Here is a 12,935-nt window from a genome sequence, read left to right as displayed (position 1 = left end):
ATGATAAAAATGGAAAGTACGACAAAGTTACTGAATTAAAAAAAAGTTCTTGATATTCAAAAAAATCTTTAGTTTGAGATTTTCTTAACTTAATTTTTGGCAGGTCTCGAAATATTAGAAAATCATCAAAATAGTGCAAGTTGGTTTCTGAGTTGACAATTTCTCCAGTATTGGAAATGCTGAATTTCTTATGCTAGACTTGTCGAGTTTTAGCAAAAGCAAACATGCCGGTGTGTTTTTTAGTAAAAGACTGTAACATAGAGTTTATAAAGCACTTTCACATGCAAAACACGAAAAGGGTTTTTACCAAAGCTGAGACTTCAAATTTAGATGAGAAAATGACGTAAAAATAGTGATGTCATGAAAAAAATACAGACAAAGAGATATTTCCCATAAAGATTTGCACCAAATTTTGATCACTGCACAATGAAAATTATAGTTCATGTCACAAGGTTTTAACAATAAATGTGTGTTTTTCTTTCATTGTATCAATGACGTCATAATGACGTAACACATCCCTAAATTATTGCCCATTTCAAAAATTTGATGGGAATTAAGTATTTAAAATTTTGATTGTAAAATCGACACCATTTTTATAAGAATTTGCTTAGTTTGTTTGTGCTGCACCCTAAAGCATTTGAAAATAATATATTTTTGTCAATATTTTTGCATTTAAATAAACATTTTCTTCAATGTGAAAACATATGAGGCCCCAGATTGTAATTTATTCTAAACTTATTATACAACATGACATACTCAAATCATACGTGCGAAACTTTATATACTTCGAGATAAATATTAAAAATATGTCCAAAATTTGCTGTAAGACATTCTAAACTTTTTTAATACATTCGAAACTTCTCGCATCGTATCGTCAAAATTTATAGCCTATTTTAAAGTCTTATAAAGGGCTCCAATCCTTTTTATAACATGACTACCACCCACCCCCAAAGCGCCTCTGCCAGCACAAATGTCAAGCAATGTATTGTATATTTTAAAATGTGAGTGCGATGCTCGCTTATAAGAAGAACTTCTCAAAGGTTGAGTGATAAAATAAAGTAACATGTACCAGCTTCTATTAGAAATAAAACTGTTCCTTTAAGACAACAACCAAAAAGCGACTGTAAGAGTGAAAAATTGATTTTATGTGATTCAGCGATTGGAAAACATCATTTGAGCGACACTCGATGTACCAAATCATACTCTGATCATAACTTTGGAGTTATTAAAAAATATCGCTCATTATTTTAGCTACACGCCATGGAGTTTGTATCAGAGCCCCTCTATTACGAGAGTTGGGGTACTAGAACTAAAATTACTTAGCGTCTGACATTTTTGTTCCAAAAGCCAGCAAATATAAAGCATCAAATAGTGGAAAGACAAATTTTCTGTTGAGTTTACTTATTTATAAATAGATAATGAACCCTACTTTTAGAATTCAGTTGTTTATAGGTGTCATAATAATGGAAAAGCATTTATTTAATGCAGTGGATGTAATTTATACGCCGTTAATACTGTTTTTGCCACAAGGGAGTGCGTATCTTTCTATTCTTCATCGCTTTGATTGAAACTATTGTAACGCATCATAAAATCATTGCAAACATTTTTTTATAATTTATTTCGTCCGTGAAGAATGGTTATAATTTGCACTTTTGGAAGAAAAATGGCGGCTGGTTGCCCATGTGACAATATCTACCCAATAACCTTGATCACAATGAAAAAAGCATAGAAGAATACGTGTACAAACTCTTACAAATACATGGCTCTGGTCTGCATTACTTAAGTTGACTAATCCCGTCCTCTGCCTACAGAAAGATTACGTGTTTCATTTATTTTTGTTTTAGACATCATCTCTCAATTTAGAGATGACGTTGACTTTTGGTGGTGTTATAAATATCGCATGCTTAATGGGTTCTCAGCGAAAATGGCGGCTAGTGTTATTATTTGTTATCCATTGAGCTTTGACCAACCAACAACTTTAAAATAAGTAATTTTATTAACTTTTGATTTAAAATGGCGTCGTCTCCCAAGCGCGGAAGTCCAAAACGGAATGTTAAACAACACCCGACTCGTAAATATGATAAAACGAAAAGACAATGGCAAATCGGATTCGGAGGTTGAAATTTTTGACGTGTTTTGAATTTTACAAACTCGATAATTTTTTAATTAATGTTTTTTGCTAAATTTTTCAGCTAAATTAGACGTCGTAGTGACGAACTTGAATTTAGTGTGCCGCAGGCTCAAAAACTAACCATCTAAACACAAACAAAAGCGCGCAATTCATCGTGGTTGACACATTCTTTAATCGAGAACTGAAAAATCACATAATTCTTATAATCACTCTGAAAACAATTTTGAACTGTATTTTCAGCAAAAAATATGACAGCAAACCTCTTTAAGCTTTTTATTCAGGGACCTTGCGTATTCACAATGTGTATGTAATGTTTGCTGCAAACTTAGGCATTTTACGTTCAACGAGGTAGAATGCAAAAATCCTCTTCCTGTCGATGGAATTCTTTACATGGGGAATGGATTGGCACAAGATATCCATCGACATTTTCATATTGAAGGATATTGTAATAAAATCCATAAAGTAAAAGTGCAAGTTGGTTTCTGGATCGGTATTTGCGCCGGTTATAGTAACGCAGATTTAAAGAGTGGATTTAAGTCAGTTTTACGTATTGTAATAAAAGAGGTTTCTCCTCCACAAGATTAAATCTTTTTACTTCACGTCTGTTGAAAGCAATGTTTAAATAATTAACAATTCATTTACTTACTCTCTTTTACATAAAATATAGTTTTGTTTAATGCTGTATTACTTGGTTATATTGTTTGCCTAATATATTTCAATTATGAGAATTTTTATCTTATTTAGGATTTTATACAGTTGTTTTATAACATTATTAACATTCACTCGTATTTTGGTGCAGCTTTTCAGGCTGGTTGTCTATAGTTGTTTGAATTAATGTTGTCCTGGGGGAAACAGATTATCCAGTTTTGATTGCCAAATTTTTAATACTCATTTCTTTTGCAAAGGACATCACATGGTGTTAAGCAAGCCACAAGATTTTACTAGATGTAACTACAAATATAGAAATTTAACAATGAAAAAGGAAAACTCATTTCTTACAAAAAGCCGTTGAACCAGTGATTTTTGACTCTCGAAAAAAAAAAGATTTCGAAAATTGACACTTTGAGTTTATCTGCCTTTCTAGTATCTGATAATTATTGCTAAAATATCAACAGAGCCAGCTACACAGGCAGTCAAAAATAGGTCTTATGAAAAAAAGAGTAACATTGGTCAGTGGCGAAGCCAGCCAACAAGTTTGGTCGTGATATGTAAATTTTTTTGTGTTCACTCACTGTGAAAACAATATATTTATAAAGAAATGAATAATTCTCTGCTATACCGGTCACAAGCCCGGGACTTGTAGCATATAACACTCTCTGCTTTTGAGTAGACTTGTCTGGTTTACAAGGAAGAGGAGTGGAAGGTTAATTTCTCAAATGTTGTTAGATAAGGTCGTTATTGTTTGTAGTTGTTGGTTATAGCGCTGTGCTATCATTCTTTTTGTTAAATGAATAATTATAATTATCTGAAATTTACATAGCACTTCCAAACTTTCGGGCTGACTACGCCACTGATATAATTTTTTTCGTGTATATTATTAGTATAGATAATAGCATGGCTTCAAATGCAATTTGGGAAAAAATTGCACAAGTCACTTTTTAAAAGACTGTATGTCAATACTGAATCAGCTCCGAAGGACAAGTTGAAATGCTTTACTTTGATTTGCTCCTGTATTAATGTTTTGTTAGAATAACCAATCAGGATCAATATTAAATAGAAATTTGTACTGAGATTTCGTTTTTCTGCACTGGTGTTTCGTATTTTTGCACTCGTATTTCAGAAAAATTGCACTAGTCTTAAACATTTAGAATTGAGAATTTTATGTAAATTATTATGAACGTAAAAGTTTAAAAGATGTTATACTAGAGTTATGAGGCTCATTCCCTTTAAACTGTGTTGTAAACATTGAACAACGAATGAAAGGATTTTTTATGTTATCTTGTTAAGAATTTCGATTATGGAATTCAATAAATAATAGTCACTAAATGTACGGAGAAGGTTCCCCCTAAACATTTTTCATCTCAGATAAACATTTGGCAAGTAAAATAAATTGTTTTACATTGATACAAGTGTATTTCCAAATGAAAAAGCGATGTTTAAACTGACGTTTTTCAAAACACAACTCGTATTTATGATGCATTGGAGTGCTTTAAAGTTATTAATGTACAAAAAAACCCGAAGAAAAGGAAATGCAAACAATTCAAATCGTGCAAATTATGACTTCAGTTTTATTAATTCCAAAATATCATACAAATTATTTGATCAAGTTTTACACGCTTAAAGCTGTTTTTTCAAACCCAGGAATTGATGGAAAATCTGCGATATATTTATTATTCCGGGCCAAATATTCTTGACCTTCATAATTTTCTGTAAATAAAATACCCATGTCGTTGTGGCATTCTGAACTGCGGCTGACATATCAGGGGATTTCAGCAAAGGTGAAAAACTTTGGACCATATAAGAAATCATGCAAATAGTTCCATTTAAATATCAATACTAAATTATATTTGAAAACAAATAAATTTTAACCATTATAGTATAACAGAGAATTATATGTTGTAGTTAACATTGTACTTTTCAATTTGTTCAGGTGTTAAGAAAAGAACTATTCCTAGAAGATAATTTCAACTCAACCTAAGTTAAAGAAACCTCGAGTAGCATTGTCATTTAAAGTAATGTATCTATAATCATTTTACCAATAACTATAAATATAGTTAGTATAATTGAATCAATTCTCCTCCGAATGTTTACACACTATCTGAACAAAGTAAATGTACTCATGTTGGTTGCAAAAGAAAGATGTGTGATGAACAACAACCGTAAAATTAAAAAAGTTTGATCTTATGCTCGAAAATTGATTACAAGTAAGTTTAGTATTTTATTGTAAAAGAATTTTTCTTTTTATTTGGGGGTAGGCTTATAGTTGAGAGGAGGATAGGTTTATATATTCAGAAATTTGTACTTTATAATTCAATGCCAGTATGCCACAACCGATTTGAATGAAAGCATGTATACTTTCATCGTGCTGATATTAATATTAGCCCACTCTCCGGATAATAGACCGTCAGTGGCTCCTGGGTACATTGGCAAAACATTACAGGTTAAACAAAACTTACAAAACACAATACCTTTCACTAACGTAGGTATAACTATTCAAACGTGAAAAGAAATCTTTTGTATTATTACATTGTCTTGTTGAATTATATGTCAGTGTGTTAATAAAGGTAATCACAATTCGTAATAATTACACTAAGTGAAAAGATAGTAAAATAGAAATTAAATTCACACGAAAATTTGTCAGTTGTTACTGGTGACTTTAAATCATGAATATGCAGGCGCACATAATAACAGAACAAGCTCTCTAATATGTATTAAACAAAACTCAATATATGAATTTTTCTTGGAGTAACAATTAATATAAACTTGGCTTAGTTAATGATCACATGACTAAAAATTTAAATAAATATCCATAAGATCTTCGGGAGTATTTACAAAGACGAGACACCTTATAGATAGAAATTCATTGAAACTTGATTTCTACAGTTAAGTTAACTCATATCTCATTTATTGCAACATGGCATAAAGTAAGACCTTTAAAATCTAACTTAAAATATAACTCTTAGAACTAAAAGAAAATGAACATTTAATTACTTTCAAATCTTACATAGGTCATACAAAAGTTATTCTCAATAAATTATGTATTTTAGACATTTTCTAAAGAAATGACTATTAAACACACTTTATCGTTGTATCGATGTCATTATTTCAAATTTAGTTGAAATATTTGAAAATTATTTTGAAATAAAAAATAAATTTCATACCAATAATGAAAGTAATGCAACACAGTTGCAAAAAACATGCAAAATTAGCAATTATGCCAGATGGATTATAAGAAGATTCATTAACAGAAAAATGAAGAGCTCGGGTTGATCACGATATTCGTCAGGATAGAAAGCACCAATCTCTTTCGTCCAGCAGTTGTTTGTTCTTTTTCAGTGTTAACTCCAACTCATCTTTCTTTCGTTTATTCTCCTCCTTATTAACAATAGAAATTGGAATATTTTCTTTGGCGACAATTTCGAAGACACCATTAGATACTCTCGTGGCGTAACTAGAACGTTAATTGGGGTGTGTATATTCATATATTCGGTTGTGCCAAAGAAATCAGTTACATTTACATAACGGAATGTGTAAATGAGCACTCCCCCAACTAACGTTCTAGTTACGCCTCTGGATACTCTAATGAAGATTAAATAACATTGGTGGCAGCGCGGGCAACAATGAATTATAATACAGAACAAACGCAAACAAAAAAAAATCAAAATTGAAAACAAAGGATTGTGTCATTTTTAAAGCCTAGCATCATGTATTTTTGTTCACAGAGACATTTATCGTCGAACTCTGTTATAATATACATCAATCACACAAATGCAATTCATATTTTTCGTCTTGATTGAAAATCCGTGTTGAGGGTGAATTTAAAGACGCTGATTTTCAATGATTTTTGAATCAGCTTTTTACATTGGGAAAACTTTAATTACGTAAACAAGTGTAATTGTCGCAAAATTATAATGACAGCATGTGTAAAATTTGAAAACATGTATTTTCTCGTGTGAAACAAAATATTTTACACAAAAAAGTGTTTATTAAAAACATTGAATAATAGGGTTTAAAAAATTTGAGAAGCGCCAAATTACCTCAAGTTGTTGGTTTGAAGACAAAATACGATTGTAATCCTGTCTCAATTTTTTTTCTTCTTCTCTAACTTGTTCAAGATCTTTACGAGCGCCATGTAATTCTGGAACACAAATACTACATGTCAGATGCTACAAAACTAACATTAGAATAACATAACAATATATACCAACAGTAAAAGAATAATCAATCACATTTACAGTAATACGTACCATTTTCGTTCTTTGACAGCTGTTGGATGTTCTTTTTTGCTGCTACTTCCAGTTCATCTTTTTTTCGTCTATTCTCCTCCTATTAGCAATATAAATCAGAAAATTTTATTCAGTGCCATTTTTTAGGATATCGCCTTTGGCCATGCATGTATTTAATAACAACTCGTTATGGCTGTACTAATGAACATACTTTAAGATCTTCAAGAAGGAAACATATAATGATAATTTTTCTTATTCAAAATTTTTCAAAAGCCTCCAAATTTCGTATAATTTACGTCCAGTGAGATTCTATAAACTGTTTGATTTCTTCTGCAATTTTTTTCTTAACTGATTAATTCACTATCTTATTTCAATGGATTAGAAACTCTAATTAAGATTAAATGACACTAGTGGCAGCGCGGACAACGATAAATTATAAGTACGGAACAAACGACAGAAAAGAAATCGAAACATTAAAAAAAAGGATTATTAAATTTCTGGAAGCTTAACATCATGTATTTTTGCTCACAGAGAGATTTATCGTCAAACTTTGTCATAATATGCATCCATCACACAAATGCATTTCATTATTTTTTACTTCATTATTGAAAGTCCTTATTGAGGGTAAATTAAAGACGCTGATTTATAATGATTTTTGAATCAGCCGTTTCCATTCGGAAAACTTCAAATACTTAAACAAGTGTAATTGCCTTAAGACTATAATGATAAGTTATAAACTTTGAAAACATGTATTTTCACCTATAAAGCAAAGTATTTTACGCAAAAAAGTGTTATTAAAAAAGTTTTGAATAAAAGGATTTATAAAATATGGAGAATGGCCAAATTACCTCAAGTTGCTTGTTTAACAACAAAATACTATTATAATCCTGTCCCAATTTTTTTTCTTCTCCTCCAACTTTTTCAAGATCTTTACGAATGCTATGCAATTCTGCAATACAAACACTAAACGTAAGATGCTACAAAACTAACATTAGAATAACGTAACAATATATACCAACAGAAACTGAATATTCAATCACATTTACAGTAAAACGTACCATCTTCTTTGTTTGCAAGCAGTTGGTTGTTCTTTTTCAGCGTTAATTCCAACTCATCTTTCTTTTGTTTATTTTCCTCCTTATTAGCAAGAGAAAATAAAACATTTTATTTAATGAAATTTTTTATGACATCATAGCTTTCGAACATGAATCTATTAACTAACAAGTTGTCATAGCTGTACCAATGAACATAGTTTGAGATCTTCAAAAATAAACATATGATGATAACTAAATAAAGACTTGTCGTGGGGACAAATCTGAAAATAGTTCTAAAGATAGCTAATATCATAGTGAATGGTAAAATAAGATAATAAGTTGATAGTTCTTAAAAGAACTGTTTTTATTAAAGAGCACGAAACCAATAGTTCTAAATTAAAAGACACGATGCATTTCGGCAGACTACTCCTCAGGTGTCAACGTCTGCTAAATGAAAATATACAATCTATTGATATTTATAATGCCAAGAAAATGTATACGTCATCTCCAAAAGGGGAGATGACTCTCAAAACAGGGATAAATTAAAAACATAATCCTTTTGTCGGCAGAGGACGGGATTGATTAACTTAATTAAAACAGCCTCCATAACACGTAACTGAAAGAATGAACGGCGGGATGAGTAGTCTGCCGAAATGCATCGTGTCTTTTAATTTAGAACTATTGGTTTAGTGCTCTTTACTAAAAACAGTTCTTTTAATAACTATCAACTTATTATATTACTTTTACCATTCACTATGGTATTAGCTATCTTTAGAACTATTTTCATGTTGATAATTCTTCAAAAAAAACTATTGTTCAAAAATTTTGTAGAGGCCTAACGCAAAAAAGTGTTATTAAAAGTATTAAGTAATAGAGTTAATAAAAAAATGGAGAAGGGCCAAATCACCTCAAGTTGTTTGTTTAAGGACAAAATACGATAATAATCCTGTCTCAATTTTTTTTCTTCTTCTCTAACTTGTTCAAGATCTTTACGAGTGCTATGCAATTCTGGAACACAAACACTGCATGTCAGATGCTACAAAACTAATATTAGAATAACATAACAACATATACCAACAGTAACTGAATACTCAATCACATTTACAGTAAAACGTACCATCTTCTTTTTTCGCCAACAGTTGGTTGTTCTTTTTCAGTGCTAACTCCAACTCATCTTTCTTTCGTCTATTCTCCTCCTTTTTAACAAGAGAAATTAGAACATTTTATTCAGTGACATTTTTTAGGACATCGCTTTTGGCCATGCATGTATTAACTAACAAGTTGTCATGGCTGTACCAATGAACATACTTTAAGATCTTCACTTTTTGCCAATTCTGAAGCAAGTAGTTTATGAAGTCTTGCAATTTGCGATAAAACCCTAAAGATATACAAAGCCGACGTTTTCACGCCGTCGAATTTTTCTTAGTTTGATTGCTACGTAAAATTTGTGTTCACATGTGTAAAGTCTGATCATTTTTGGCCAATATCCTATACTTAAATCGATCAAATCCTTTAAAGTGAGCTAAAGTCTCTACACAAAAGGTACAGTTATTTAATTGCGCAAGAATTCTTGACTGGCCAGGTCATATTTGAATAATAGAGAAAAGCTACATGGTCAGACCATACTGTCAAGCTAAAACAAATAATCATAGAACTTATTCTCATCTTTCATGTGTTCTCTCAAACAACTGAAATATAATATTTACAACCATAATCTTGGAGTTTGTTTCTATTTCAAATCATCTTTGAATGGATATTTAGTTAACATGACTTGTCAATTTATATGTCACAAACTTGCTTAATCACAGTTCCAATGTCTTCTTGTACTTACAACATAAGAAAGAATGAAAAAACAGCAATGTAAATATTAGGTTGGTCTTGAAACAATCTTTTCTTGAATCGCATTAAGGTTTGAAGATTAGCATTTGCATCAGCCTTCTCTCCCTTGTAATCACGTATATTATACGAGTCTCGTAAAGAATCTAGAAGTAACGCGAGTTAATATGTTCATCAGTAGTCATCAAAAGTAGTTCTGATATAATAAAATAAATGACGTAGTTGTAACATTGTTTTAAATCTTGTATTGTGACGCCCTAGAGTTTATTACATAAAAGTATTTTACACACTTTATCCAACAGTGGAGACATATTTTGGGAATATGAACAAACGTTAAATGTTGAAAAGTGACATCAAAGATAGATCTTACATGAACATGAGGAGAAAGGTAAAGACTGCACAACAAAATTGTAGTGAGGAGTAATAGATAACAGATGAGATCAGAGAACAATGTCACAGAAAGAGAGAAATAGTACAAAAATAACATGTAATTTCTTACAGGGGATGAGTATAATTAAATGATGAAACTAACACAACTTTTAGGTATGTGTTCCAGATTCTACATTGAATGCATGTACATTATGAAATAAAGCTAACGAAAGTGTGGAATGACCAATACAAGGAAATGATTAAGAGAAATGTAAGAAAAAAGGAAGAAATTGCTTTCAATAAAAGAGAAAATGATTCGTTGACACCGGCATAACTTATATCAGCTGTGGGTGGGCAAACCCAGGACACCAGAGAAATCATCCTTCAAGGGGACATTCTGGGTTGTGTTATTTATGAAAATAAAGATATAAAGTAAGTTTATATTTAGGCAGGTGGAAGCACTGGAATTTTCATTTTGAAAGTCATTCGTGAATTCGTGTTCCTTGTTCTAAATCAAAAGCTCTATTTGGTAATTTTTTTACATATAAATTTAAAAACAGTTGATATTGTGTTCTATTAACGATTGTTAGGAAATGTTTATGTTGTTGGAGAGGCAAGGGAATCTCATCATTGAATGACCACAAACAGCCTGGTACGAACTTGAGCCACTGGTCGGTGATAACTGTGTCAAGTACACTGAGCTCACTACTCTACAAAGAGAATACTAAGACAAGATTCGAAATCATGGTGTGAACATCAAACTTGGTTGAGAAAGAAAGAATGCGTTGAGGAGGAGGCTACAGTAGAATAAACTAACATGCTTTTTTTGACAGTTGTTACATATTCGTCCTGCTGATTGTCAAATGGTAACTAGAAATTAATATTTGTGATAACATAAATACTAATGTTTGTGAATGAGCAAAAATGAACCATTTTGGGACATTTTTTGAAGTCATCAACGTATTTATCTTAACGCAATTATTTCATTTTGCAGGAAAATATGACCAGCAAAATATTTATGTATCTTCGAGATTAAACGATGTTTTATTTTTATTTATAAGATGTTAGGTAATAAGAATTTTTCTCTTTAAAGAGTTTAACATGAATAATAAATTTATTGAAAATACCATTGATAAAATAGAACGACGCCAAAACTAAAAGTGTTCTAACGTTCCCAAAACTTATATTTACAAATGGTATTTGTTTTGCAGTTATTTCCAGTTGCGTAGCCAGGGGTAATTCGTGTCATACTAAACACATCTTTGTATTTTTTTTTCGAAAATCGCCACTTTGCATAAAGTAAAAAGTTGCTCATTTATGAAATGCGACCTAAGTATGAAATACAAAAGGTATCAAAAATGTCGATTCGAGGCGTCATTCCGCAGTCGTTTTGTCTACTTTTTTATTTGCGTCTATTCAAGAGTTTTAAGTCGGGCCATACCCTTCACACTTAACGAAGAACTGTTTTTTCTCCTCTATGTACACGCTGTTTAAGAATTCGCTCTATTGTATATAATGTATCTGTAGTGCTACCGGGGGCATTTTGAGATGTGCAGGAAGATGTGGTGTATAATTGTTCTTGTTTATTAACAAAACTCTCTTCCATCCTCTAAGATTTGCTGATCATTTGTCTCATCTTTATCCGGTGGTCGTTGAGGTCTAGATTCTGGATAGCAAAAAGGCTTCATTCTATTTGCATGCACAGTAATTGAGATAAGACGAATGTCGCAAGTTGAGTAATGTTGATAAGTATTATTGACTGGTGAGCAATGTTGTACAACACGAAATGAGCCATGCTAGTGATGCATCAGTTTGTGTGATGAATCCTCTGAGGAGGATTTGATTTGATTTGGGCAGACAATTTCATGTTTTTCTGAGTAAGCTGAAGATTGTTGCGGGCAATAGCGTGCACTTCCTCCATCGTTTGTCTAATACAAGCCCTCTGTTTTTTGACTGAGTTTGTCAAGTTGGATGGTGAAAGAAGGGAAACATCCATAAGAAGGCATGGTTCCGCACGTATAAAAGAAATAAAGGGCCCTCCTCAGTACTTTCATGGGGAGTTACTCTATAACCAATAATATAGATGGTACGTGTGTGGCTCAGTCTTTCTGGTTGCGACTAACATACATTGATACCGAATGACAAAGTGTGTGATTGAATCTTTTAACAACACCATCTGTTTGAGGGTGGTACGTATGCTGTAGTGTTCGCTTTTTTTTTTGATTTGATTGCAGACAGATCGGACAAGCGCTGACAGGAAGTTAGTTTTACGATCAGATAAAAGGGTTCGTAGGGCACCATGGGTAATAAAAATATGCTCAAAAAGAAGACGTGCAACAGTTGGAGCATCCGTACTTGTGACTACAAACGTCTAGGGCCATCGACTAAGGTAATCTTTAAAAAAAACAACGTATCAATTTCCCGCACTACATAGAGGAAAAAGACCAAAAAATCTACAGCTAGCCGATCGAAATCCACCTGAAATTAAAAGGAGAGGAGCTTTATGCGTATTTCCTAGTAACTCTTTCATTGCACAATCGATACAATTTTGACACCAATGTTCAACAATCCGAAACATGTTCCACCAATAGGATCGATTCCGAATTTTACCATAAGTCTTTTGAACTCCAAGATGACCAGCTATGCCGTCATCATAATCCTAAACCATGACTTCGTGCC

General features: G+C 31.9%; 1 long non-coding RNA gene across 1 annotated transcript; it reads right to left on the bottom strand.

The window, feature by feature from the left end:
• Positions 1-6,871: 6,871 nt before the first annotated feature.
• On the bottom strand, positions 6,872-9,244 carry LOC124449775. Its single transcript, XR_006949586.1, has 6 exons — positions 9,169-9,244; positions 8,959-9,059; positions 8,076-8,154; positions 7,866-7,966; positions 7,039-7,117; positions 6,872-6,929 (listed from the first exon to the last, which is right to left on the bottom strand). It is a non-coding gene; the product is annotated as an uncharacterized LOC124449775 (long non-coding RNA).
• Between the last annotated feature and the right edge of the window lie 3,691 nt (positions 9,245-12,935).

The sequence above is a fragment of the Xenia sp. Carnegie-2017 genome, unplaced genomic scaffold (genome assembly GCF_021976095.1).
Source record: "Xenia sp. Carnegie-2017 unplaced genomic scaffold, XeniaSp_v1 HiC_scaffold_23, whole genome shotgun sequence".
NCBI lineage: Eukaryota > Metazoa > Cnidaria > Anthozoa > Malacalcyonacea > Xeniidae > Xenia > Xenia sp. Carnegie-2017.
This window is presented reverse-complemented; position numbering and strand designations above follow the sequence as displayed.